Genomic DNA, 12,973 nt, shown 5'->3' on the forward strand with positions numbered 1-12,973 from the left:
AGGCTCAATCCTTGTTTCATATGGTTTATCACAGGTGCCTATGGTTGGGAAAATCCTTTCCCTTGACTTTACATTTCAGCAAGGATCTTTACTGAGCAACTCTGCAGGAAACCAGAGGAAGTAATGACTAACAGACAGTACCTGTCCAGAATTATTCTGAGGTCATTTCCAGAGATGAACAGGTCATGAGACATCCAGTGTAATTAATGGAGTAATCTCTTAGTTGTTTTATCATATGAAGGCCTTGTGGAGAGCTGGTGAAATGTACAAAACTGGACCTGGTTGGAACATCATTTCCCTACTTTGGGGTTTTATTCTTGATTGATGTGTGTTGACCTGACTAGGATCAGAGCTCACAGCCTCTTTTGTGTCATGGAATTGATCACCTTTACCAGGAGCTTACAACTTCATAATTTTCTGCCTTAGAAAGTGTCCAAATTTACAAAGCCATTGCAGAGTGAAATTTTTAAAGTGCTTTTGGTCATGTTTTTGCACATCTGGAGGGTATATTAACATGTAGCCCACTTGTGATCCCTTCTATCCATTTGCTCAGAAAATGAACCTCAAAAGCATGGTTGTTTGTGCTCATTTGCATCATTAAGGGTATAATTTTTTGCAAAGTGATTCTTTCTTCATTATTTGTGTTAGTAATTTATTAAATATTCCTCACAGGAGGTACGAAAATGTGTCCATTAACACATTAAAGAAAACTCAGAGCCCAACCAAAATGCATTGTTGGTACATTAAAAGGATGGAAACAGAAACTTCCTCTTTGGTGCAATTGCTTATCAGACATACCAGGGCAAGGGAAAGGTATAATTCTCTCATCTGCATCCCACTAGTGAGTGAACATCTAACACCTTAAAGACGACAGAACCCAGCAGCCTAGCATCTGAGCATTTGGTTTGTGTGTAAAGGCACTCACCAACATCAAAGAATTTGGCCATATTTCAGAATACAAAATCAGCATCCAAAAATATGCAGAGCATTGCTACTTGACGGCAATGATGGAGTGAAAAGAAATAAAAAAAACAAATAAACAAACTATATGATTGAGACAAAGGGGTGAGGGGAAGAGTTGATGAGGGAGGCTTAGAAATATATTTAACCAAAGGAGAAAAAAATGCCTTGTTCCAGTTATGTTTCTGCTCATGTGGTAAAATACTGACTGACCAAAACCAGTTTGGAAGGGAAAGAGTTTATTGAGTTTATATGATATCCAGAGGGCCTACAGCTCACCTTTGAGGGAAGTTGAGGCAGGAACTCAAGCAGGAACCTGGGAACAGTAATTAAAGTAGTGACCACAGAGGAATGCTGCTTAAGTTCACAAGTTTACAAGGAGGACACAGCATTTTTTTTAACCCATAGGAATTATTTGAGTGAGTTAAAGATTTAATAGTCCCTCCTTTGCTATATATTCTTTGACAGTCAGATATTTGTGTATATTATCATTAACATATATTATAATTATATTATAAAAGAAGAGTGTATGTACATAGAAATTTTCAAAGAAACACCCTAAATTTAAAACTTAAAGAAGAAATGCATTCTCTGTAGGCATATGTATGGTCTTACCTTGGGAATTTGAGGACACTGGGTTTGTGCTTAGTTACTGAGATAAGTAAGATTTGCAGCTCTGCCCCACCCTAACTTTTTCCCAGTGATTTGCTTGCACTCACTGCACAGCCTTGAGGACTTCTTCATATACCAGTCACACCCTGTGCAGTTTTCATTGCAGTCAGGACTCAGCATGGACATGAGGGCCCCTGCTCAGCTCCTTGGGCTCCTGCTGCTCTTGTTTCCAGGTTAAAAAAAAAGGACTAAAATGGGTATTTCACTAATACATAGTGATTATTGTTGACTGGCAATTGGTGGAGGTCCTTTTCTATCATGCCTAACTATATGGACATTTATTATGTCTCCATAATTAGGTGCTAGATGTGACATCCAGATGACCCAGTCCCCATCCTCCTTGTCTGCATCATTGGGAGACAGAGTTACTATCACTTGTCGGGCCAGCCAGGGCATTGGCAATTATTTAAACTGGTACCAGCAGAAACCAGGGAAATCTCTTAAGTGCCTGATCAATATTACAAATAACTTGGCAGATGGGGTCCCATCGAGGTTCAGTGGCAGTGGGTCTGGGACAGATTTTTCTCTTACCATCAGCAGCCTGGAGTCTTTAGACACTGCAACTTATTACTGTCAACAAGATTATACTCCTCTCACAGTGATACAAGTCCTAACATAAACCTCAATGGAAGCAGAAGTGAGAAGTTGGGTTGCCCCAGCTGCTCCTCATGACTCACTCACAAAATCTGTTTCTGAGATGTCTGAGGATCTTTAAAAAATCTCACAGAGAGACATTTACTTTTCTACAAGAGGCTAAACAGTCCTCTTGGTACCCTAACTATCTTCATTTCCAGCCATACAGAGTATCAATGCCTTTTCTGCCTTAGCAGAGGATACAGCCATTTCCTGTGAAGATTCTGAGTTGTATCAACATCTGGAACTCCTACAGAATAGTAGAAGTTTCTGTGGACATTCTGAGCACACATTTAAATGCAATGAATTAGCTACTAAACACCAGCATTTAAATGTCAGGGAAATACTCTTGAGACAAGCTGACAGTAAAATGATTTCCTGCTTTTCTCCCAAAAGCTAGAGCCCATGTGTCAGAGAATGTGGAAGTTGCCTAACCATGATCTTCTGTTGTGCCTTGAGATTGCATCCCTGGGTGCTGATACTCTCAGCTGTCTGCAGCACTTCACATGGGATTCTTCTGGCTCCTATGTCCATCCACTCATCTGCTTACAAGTATCAAACAAAATAGAACCACACACATGCAACTTTCAATCCCACTGTGTGAAGTGCAATGCACATTTGTTTATATGAAATTATGGAGAATAAAGGGCTGTTCTGAACATGCCTCCAGAAGTAGTAGTATTGAAGAATTTATATTCCATAGCACAGTTTTAGAAACAAAACAAATCATCAGTCCAACAATAGTGATCTATCTTCAATTCTGTTTTATTTTTTTGAAATTGTGTGTGTGTGTGTGAGATCTATTTCCTGTGTTTTCTTTTTATAATGTCTCATTCATATATGTGTCTCCCTGTGCATATGGAGTACACAAAGACTTAATTACTATGATTGAATAAAAGAGAACAAATCACAAGATTTAATATCACATTTCTGGGCTTCACATTTTCTTAGTTTTGCTGTCTTTGTATTTTCTACATAAATTGTGGACTGAGTTAATCAACTTTAGAAACTCTTTCAGGAATATTAGTTCCATTACATTGAGTTTATGTGCAAATTGGAGATAATATACATTTAAAAGTGGTTCATGGAGCTGGAGGGAATGACGAGTGGTTAAGAGCACCTGATGCTCTTGAAGAGGACTGGAGTTTGATTCTCAGTCCCCACATGGTGACACACAGCTATCTTTGACTTCAGTTCCAGGGGATATAGCACCTTCTTCTGGCTTCTGAGCAACAGACAGGCACACAATGTTCTTATTAACATGCAAGTAAAACACTCATATATGTAAAAATATTTCTTAAAAAGTGGTTCATGTTATGACACAGATAAAGTCTGCATTTACTTGTATGCCTGTTAACATACAGGAGCTATTCCACTATCCTTTGTGTTTGTATAGATTTTATTGTAATTTCTTCTAAATATTTAGAGATTCCTTATTTATGAATTTGTATATTAATCTTATCAGCAATATTTTATCTCATGTCCTTCATTTTCATTTATTAATAGAATTGTATCTGTGCTATTATTTTAGATACAAGTGATGACAGTGACATTTTGATCTTTTCTGTAATCTGAGATAAAAATATCCAATGTTCTCTCACTCATTATGAATATGATATTTGGCTGACCTTTATAGACAATACATGACACTAAGATACTTTTGTGAGTATGCCTTGTTTCCTTAGAAGTTTATCATAGTGATTGACTCCAATAGAAATGATTTTGAAGAAACCATAGAGTTACTTGTATAGTTTTTCTTCTTAATTGTCAGAAGGATAAACAACATCGATACATTGTTAAAATGACTTGTCTTGTGAAATACATTCAACTAGATTATGATGGATCATGGAAGATGAAGACAGGGAGGAAAAGGCAGAGGCTAGGAAGAGGAAGAGGAGGGAAGGAAAAGGAGGAAGGAACACTACAGCGAACCTCTAAGTAGGGTTTGGAGGATTAGAGTTTTGTTAATAGTGGGTGTGGGAGGCTCTGAGAGAACACATACATTGAGGGATTTAAAATAAAAAAAATAAAAATAAAACATTGAGAAGTGGAAGTGGGGGAAGACATAGCCCAGTATGAGAAAATAGGTTATTGAAGTATGTTCATGGGAACTAAATATTGTCCTAACAACATTCTAACCTCTCCATATCACTGTCCTTTTAATCAGTCAGTCTGTGTTTGTACAGGACAAAGCTTCTCCTCAGGATTTTTTGTCTGTACACTGTTACAACATCTGGAATTCAGACATGTCAATTTGATGGCATTTTGTTATTACTATTCTTTCAATCTTCTACACACATCTATCTATCTATCTATCTATCTATCTATCTATCTATCTATCTATCTATCTATCTATCTATCGTAATATACACATGTATTCAAAGTGGAAAAAGTCCTGGAAGCACAGTTTACAGTGATTTATTTAAGGTGTCTATAACAGAAACAGTTCATTCCTTAGCTTGGTGTAGTGGCTGTGAGACAGGCCCTGGCCTCATATTTAACACCTTGGTTGGCATAGTGATAAGGCTAATCATTTTGTTAAATGCTGTAATTTGGTAAATACTAAGAGTAAGGTAGTAGAAAAATAGAATTAGAAAAAACATAGAAAAATAAAATTAAATATTTAGTTCCTCACCTACACTATTTATATTTTTAAGGCATATGTAGCTAAGATTAAGATATCACATGGCACAGGTATAGGCATTTATAAAATTTTAAAAATATATGGAAAAGGGAAATGCTCTCTGGCTAGGATCCTCAGTGAAACAGGGAGGGGGAGTGTGAGTTCCTTTTGTTGACTGTACATCCTGCAACAGAGAGAAAACTGCAGTATCCCTCAGAAGTGAAATCATTCCCTTTGCAAACACAACATGCTGGCAAGACCTATAGGAAACTCAAGAATAATTCATTCAGAATTCCAGAAAGTAGCAGAAATCATGGCTGGAATGACAAGGAGAGAAACATCATTAAAAGGGTTGAAACAACAAAGCAGCTAGACCACAAACAAGGCTTATTACAAATGACATGACATGATGCTCATTTGAAGGAGAACCAGTCTCTTGGGGCAGGTATCCAAAAAGCAGTCCTGTGGGAAGATTAAGAATACCAAAGGCCTGGGAAGGAGCAGGGGAGAGGACTTTGGAGAATTACAAATTTTAGGTCAACTGGGATACTGAAACCCTGTTAAAGAAAAAGGAGATAAAGAATGAAGAAGAAATCAATGTTTTTTAGAAGACTTAACTCAGCAAGATTTTTTTTTTTTTTTTTTTTTTGGTTTTTCGAGACAGGGTTTCTCTGTGTAGCTTTGCGCCTTTCCTGGAACTCACTTGGTAGCCCAGGCTGGCCTCGAACTCACAGAGATCCACCTGCCTCTGCCTCCCGAGTGCTGGGATTAAAGGCGTGTGCCACCACCGCCCGGCAACTCAGCAAGATTTAACTACTCCAAACATAAAGTTAGTAACGGGGAAAATAGAAGAGCTGTGAGTATCTTTTCACCAAATCTCAGAACTTGAATGTATAGGGAAAAAACAATGGGATAACCAAGCAGAGACATATACAAAAATACAATAATAGTAGAAAATTTCAGTATTTTACTTAGAAGTGCACAGAACAGGTAAGAAAGGGAAAGTGTGACATCATTATTTCTCTAACACTTTAGACCATTTAGACCTAATAGACTTACATCAAACACTCTGCCTGCAAGAGCAGGGTGCACATTTTTCTCAAGAGCACATGGAATATTCTCTAAGATATAGTATATATCAGTCACAAAAGAATCTTAAACAATTTAAAAAATTTGTAAAACACAAGTCATATTCATTTCATGTGCATATGGGGGTGTGCAACTAGTGAATATGTGTGTGCACACATGTGGGTGTACCTGCAAATTTGGAAGTCCAATCCCACATTTTGGGTTGATCCACTGATGTATTTTACATTATTTTAATTTTGTACTGTTTTTGAGATAGGGACTTCCACTTGCCTGGAGCTTGCTGAGTAAGCTAGATGAGGTGGCCAGGGAGCCTCCTGTTTGTCTCTTCCTGTTTCTTCCATGCTACAGGCTGGTATTATGACCATTTGCAACTGTCCTTGAAATATTTTTAGATGTGTTCTGGGGATCAAACTCATGTCCTCATGTTGTACAGAAAGCATTTTATGACCTGAGCTAATCAAATCTTCTTTTTATCAATGATAAAAATGGGATGTAATTGCAAGGGAAATCAGAAAGATACCTGAAAAACTAATAAAAATAACAGAACCCACCCAACACACACACACACACACACACACACACACACACACACACACACACACACACCAGTAAATAGACCTGAAGAAGAAATCAGCAAGGAAGCTATAAAATAGAGTAACACAGATGAAAATGAAAGACTAAACATTAAAACTTTTATGATATGAAGAAAGCAAAGGACTGCTATGCAGCTTATATTAACAGTGCAACATTCTTAAATGAGATTCTGATTTGGATACCTTTTTAGATATAACTAAACACTGTCATCTTGGTAAAATGCTGAGATGTCAATCTTGTTGAAAGCATTCCCATCACCTGAAAGGCCAATATAAGGGAAAAGGTCACTGATAGAAGAGTCCACTTGTAATGCTTCAATTAGAGACCAGAATGAGCTGTTTTAAAAATTTATCAACTGTCCAAGAGATAGACCAGCATCCCTTATAGCTCAGTGACAATGGATCTGGGTGTCATGGAACCTGAAGCTGTCTCTGATGATTACTATAGCAGTGACTATGAGGTAAACCCTATGTAACAATTAAGGCAGGTGGCTGCCTTGATGAGACTGCTGACTATTAATGCTAAAACAATGTAGTTCCATGAGGTTAATACTAGCCACACATGACAATATAAATTTAAATTTGATTTAAGTATATGCAAAACCTCTAGTTGCACTCATTATACTTCAAGTGTTCAGTGTCCATGTACACTCTTTGATTAGTGTGTATTGTATTGTAGATTTTGTACACAAACACCTTCATTGAAGAAGAGTCTATGGAGCAGTGATAGTTTAAAAGCTTACTTTGGTCATTCTCATTTCAGAGCACAAATTCACCAACTGTTTTTCTACAAGCCTTTTTCCTAACAAGTCTTTCCTACTAGTTGGATATAGGAGCCATGTGATAACTCTGGAGGCCTGCCCGAGACGGTTTTCTATTGTGATCAACACTATGACCAAAAGCAACTTGGGAAGGAAAGGAGGTCAGTTTACACTTGACATCACAGTCCATCATGAAGGGAACTAAGAGAGTGAACTCATACAGATCATAAACCAGGAGGCAGGAAGGAGAGGAAATGGAGGAGTGATGCTTACTGAATTAGTCTGCATCATGGTTTGTTCAGTCTGATTTTTTTTTTTCCAGAAGAGACCAGCTTTTTTATTTTCCATTTTTAATAAAATCCACACACAACATTTGAAATCAGGTAAAGAAACTGATCAATTCCAGAGACTAAGAGGTAGATTACAGTTTATTTTAATCTTATTTGGGGCCCTTTTTCTTAAAAATGTAATTTCTTTGATCCCTTTGGGATGTTATTAAAATTTTATAAAAAATATCACCAGTGTAGTTTAGTCCAGCACACCCCTCCGTTCACTCAGATGCCTATGATTACAATTACATCCAGCACACACTGCTTATGAGAGAAAAGCACCATTTTACAAATGCCTTAAGTCATGGTCTTCAGTTTTGGGGAAGGGGTCTCCCTAGGTTCCTCAGGCTGCCTCAAACTCAGTCTCAGGCAATCCTCATACTTCAGGGTCCTCAGTAGCTATGACTATGTGTATAAAACACTATGGCTGGCTCTCAAGTCATTTTTTAAAGTGTTAGGCTTGAATACTTTCCTCCTACCTGTTACACAAAATTTATCCATGGGATTTAGTTGATTGTAGGCTCCCCCCCATATTCATTATGTTTATTACCTCTCTCAAGCACATACTCTCTGAAGAGCTTTGGTTTAAGGCTTTACACAAGCAAATTTATTTTTTTAAGAGTCCTCATCCACATGAATTTTGTAATGATTGGTAAGGGATGACCTATGGTTGAAAAGTTTCCCACATGTGTTACATTCATAGGGTTTCTCTCCAGTATGAATTCGCTGATGTGCAATATGTGAAGAACTTTGCCTAAAGGTTTTCCCACATGTGTTACATTTAAAGGGTTTCTCACCAGTATGAATCCTTCGGTGCTGAATAAGAGCTGAACTTTGACCAAATGACATTCCACATTCCTGGCATCGATATGGTTTCTCTCCAGTATGAATTCGTTAATGGTTACTGAGGGATGAGTTACACCTGAATGTTTTCCCACACTCATTACACTTATAAGGTCTTTCTCCAGTATGCATTCTCTGATGTTGGATCAGAGCTGAACTTTGTCTGAAGGCTTTCCCACAAACTTTACATTTACATGGTTTCTCTCCAGTGTGAATTCTCTCATGAATAATAAGAGTTGAATGGGAACTTAAGGCTTTGCCACATTCATTACAATTATAAAACTTCTCCCCAGTGTGAATTATTCGGTGTCTATTGAGTCTTGAAATAGAAGTGAAGCCTTTCCCACATTCATTACATCTGTAGGGCCTTTCTCCAGTGTGAATTCTTTCATGTTGAATAAGTGATGCGCTCTGACTGAAGGCTCTGCCACATTCGCTGCATTTGAAAGGTTTCTCTCTGGTGTGGATTCTCTGATGATAATGAAGGGATGAGCTAGACTTAAAGGTGTTGCCACATTCATTACACAGGTAGGTCTTTTTTCTGGAATGAATTCGTTGACCAGGAAGGGATGTGCTGCAACTAGATGACTTCCTACCTGGGTTATATTTATAAGGGTTTTCTCTAGCATGGACTTTCTGATGTATAAAAAGACCTGACCTTCTGCCAAAGGACTTACCACATTCCTTACATCTGTAGGATTTTTCTACAGTGTGGGTTCGTAGGTGTTTATACAGGGATGTACTGAGAGTGAAGGCTTTCCCACATTCTTTACATACATAAGGCTTCTCTCCAGTGTGAGTTATTTGATGTTGGATAAGAGCTGAGCTTTGGCTAAAGGCTTTTGAACATTCTTTACATTTAAATAATTTCTCTCCACTATGGTTTTTCTCATGTTTACGAAGAGATGAGGTGTTGATGAAAGTTTTCTCACACATACTACATTTATAGCGTTTATCTGGTGTGATTTTTGGTTGATTAGATAAATATGACATCTGCTTGAAAGTGTTTTGTTTTTCACATTCTGATGATCTTTTTTCTCTATGTGACTTTGGGCTAAATTCATTGTTTTTATGGTTTCTTTCTATAGTCAAAATATTCTTATCCCGGTTTTCCTCTAATTTGCCTTCATATATGAACAGTTTTTCTGATTTCAAGTTCAAAGGTTCATTTCTTTTAGATTTTTTCATCATCAGTTCCTGAAATGAAGAGTCTTGTGTTTGAGTTGACTTAGTGGTTCTATGACTGCGCGTCAATCCCAGAGAGGAGTCTCCAGGACCTTCTTTCTCCACCTTCCAGGGATCCTCTCCTTGCTGCAGCAGGGAGATCAGCTTTGGTTTGGTAAACGGGCATCCCAGTGAGGCCAGGTTGTTGTAGTTCTCCAGCATCACCTCACGGTACAGGCTTCTCTGGGAGTGATCCAGCTTCTTCCACTCATCCCGAGTAAAGAGCACAGCCACATCCTCAAACGTCACGGACACCTGAGACCTCGATTCCCTTTGCTCAGGAGCCATGTTCTCTCCGCGGGTGAGAGATGATGAAGATGAAGGCGAATCGAGGCTCAGAGCCGCCGCGCGTGCGGACTCCCCCTGGGGCACCTCGGCCCCCCCACCTTGAACCGCGCCACAGACGCCCCAGGGCCCCGCGAAGGCTCCCAGCCTGATTTCTTATATTACACAGGATCAACTTTCTAAGGGTGTCACTGTTTTTATTGGGGCGAATGTTTTCACATTCATCATTTATGAAGACAATAATTCAGAGAATTGTCTAGAGGTCAATCAGATTGAAGTATTTTCTCAATGACGTTCCCTCTGTCCAGATTCCCCTAGCGTGAATCAAGCTGACAAAAACCAATTAGGATAAGGGCTTTCATCAGACTGTAATAACAGCCTGTCCTGAACTCCATATTCCATTCATGAAGCATAAAACATTCCCTTTACTCTTGTATTTGCATAGAACTTTTACCATTCTATCTGTGAGAAAGAGATTTTTCTGTTTAAATAAATTATGTGTATTTGTTGGTGTATTTTTCTGCATGTAAGCACACATGCATGTGGGTGCCTACATAGGTCAAAAGGATATGGACTGGACTTATAGGCAATAGTGAACAGCTCAACATAGGTGCTAGTTACTAACCTCAGATCCTCTGGAAAACAACAAGCACTCTTAACTGCTGAACCATTTATTAACCCCTGGAGAAAATTTTCTACTCTCAAAATATGGTGCTAAAATCAGTTCACTGAGAGAATTGGTGACATATCTCAACAAATAAAAGATCTTGCAATCAAGGAAAACAACTTGAGTTTTCCCTGGACCAACATGGCAGGTGAGGACTGACTCCTACATGTGTCTCCTGTCTTCCCCGTGTGCTGTGAAATCAATATACCTACACACACACACAAACACATAACAAATAATAAATAAATAAAAATAAACAAATAAATGAACAAAAATAAAATATAATTTTACTGAGCTATGCCTTGGTGACACCTCAAGAGCTGTGGATCTCAGTCCTCTTCATTTTCAATAACAATGAAACTGCTGAGGAGAATTGTGAACAGGTGCTCTCTCAGTAACAATGAATGATGGGCTAAAGCTGAGTGAAAACCCATGTTGATTCAACAGGTCTTGTCTGCCTTCATCATTCAAAATTACCAATTAAGCTGAAAGGAAACTGAGACATTGATTTCTTTATTAAACTGTCTCCTTTACTATATAACTACTTCATTTGCCACATTTTATTCTTTTGACTTAAATTACATTTTATTAATATAAATATTTCACATTCTACTCCCCTTTGTTCTCTTTGTGTAAAGTCTGTTCATTGACTCCATAAGTTCAGTTTACATATTATTGTGTAAATTTGTTGACTTTAATGCAAACCTATTTTCAGGTTAAATTACTTTTCTTTTGTTTTCAGAGACTGCTTATTTTTCTTTCAATTTTGAAATTTTCTGGTAATTGTATTTTTTGGTGGGCAGGGAACTTTTTGCTGTTATTTCTTTCTAGAACTTTGGCTGTATTACCCAATTATCTCCTACATGTTACATTCTTATTAAGAAATTGCTGTCAGTCTAGTGGATTCCCTTCAATAAAACTTAGCCCCTGCTTTCTACCTCTATGTTTTTTTTTTAACATGAGAATTGATATTTTGGACGGGTGTTTTGCATTGAATTTATTTGAGAGTCTTTGAGCTTCTGTGACCTTCATGGTCAGATAGAACTCCATTTACAATGGTTGGTGCATGTTCACCTTTCCTCTTTGCATAAAGCCAGCAATATACATTTGAATTCATTTAGTGGTGTCCAATATACTGACAATGTTGTTCATTTTCATTTTGTTTATTTTAATTTATTATATTCTTTGGAAATTAAAAAAAAACAATGATTATTTTATATTTTAATTTTTACTCCCAATTATCTCCTTTCCTCTAACACTGAAAAATCTTATTCTCAACAACCCCCTTCAACAGTAAAGATTCTTTTGTGAGTCATTGAGTTAATTTTTCTTTGCTTGCATGAGCATGAGCTGGGTTTTATGTACTGGAACAGAGCAGCTTGTTAATAGCTAAAGGCAATAGGGGCTACAATACTGGAGAGAAGGGGACAGCCCTTATAACCTATGGTTTCTAGAGGAGCATCATTCACCATGTAGTGTGCTTCATTGATTATTGATTCTCCTTTTTAAAAAGAGTAAGAAAATAGTATGTTTCCATATGGTTATTTTTTTACACTCTTAATTTTGGTTACTCAACATCTTCTCCTCTCCCCTATTCCCTGCTCTATTCTTACTTAAACTTCTTGGCCCCTACTATTCTTACTGTCTACTTTAACATCACACACATTAATTTTATCCCTTCATGTTCTCTTCTCAATCATTCTCTAATCAGACCTTTTTATTTTCAACTTTACAGACTTCAGATTAATCATTCAAATATGACAGTTCAAAGTTAGGATTCACTTATGATAATGAATATGTGATATTATAACAAGTAGATTTCATGGCTGCATATTTTTGGGTGGGAGTCACTTAGTCAGAATTACTTGTACCTTATCTTTCGGGCACTGGAGTCAGAGACAGATGACTAATGGATGCCAAGATGGATGCTGTACTGACTGTTTTTATGTGTCAGCTTGACACAAGATAGAGTCATCAGAGAGAAAAGAGACTCAGTTGAGTAAATGCCTACATGAGATCCAGCTATAAAACTTTTTCTCAATTAGGGACCAATGGGGAATCCATTGGGCTGGAGCACATGGGGGTGATGCAATCCTGGGGCTGGTGGTCCTGGGTTCTATTAGAAAGCAGGATGAGCAATCCAGGAAAAGCAAGCCAGTAAGCAGCTTCCTTCCATGACCTCTGCATCAGCTCCTGCCTCCAGGATCCTGCGCTGTTTGAGTTTGTGTCCTGACTTCCTTCAGTGATGAGTAACAATGTTGAAGTATAAGCCAAATAAACCCTTTACTCTCTAA

At 37.8% G+C, this 12,973-nt stretch overlaps 1 pseudogene; it reads right to left on the minus strand.

Moving 5' to 3' along the window:
* Nucleotides 1–7,659: 7,659 nt before the first annotated feature.
* Nucleotides 7,660–10,127, minus strand: LOC143272377 (zinc finger protein 354A pseudogene; annotated as a pseudogene).
* Between the last annotated feature and the right edge of the window lie 2,846 nt (nucleotides 10,128–12,973).

The sequence above is a fragment of the Peromyscus maniculatus genome, chromosome 3 (assembly GCF_049852395.1).
Source record: "Peromyscus maniculatus bairdii isolate BWxNUB_F1_BW_parent chromosome 3, HU_Pman_BW_mat_3.1, whole genome shotgun sequence".
Taxonomy (NCBI): Eukaryota; Metazoa; Chordata; class Mammalia; order Rodentia; family Cricetidae; genus Peromyscus; species Peromyscus maniculatus.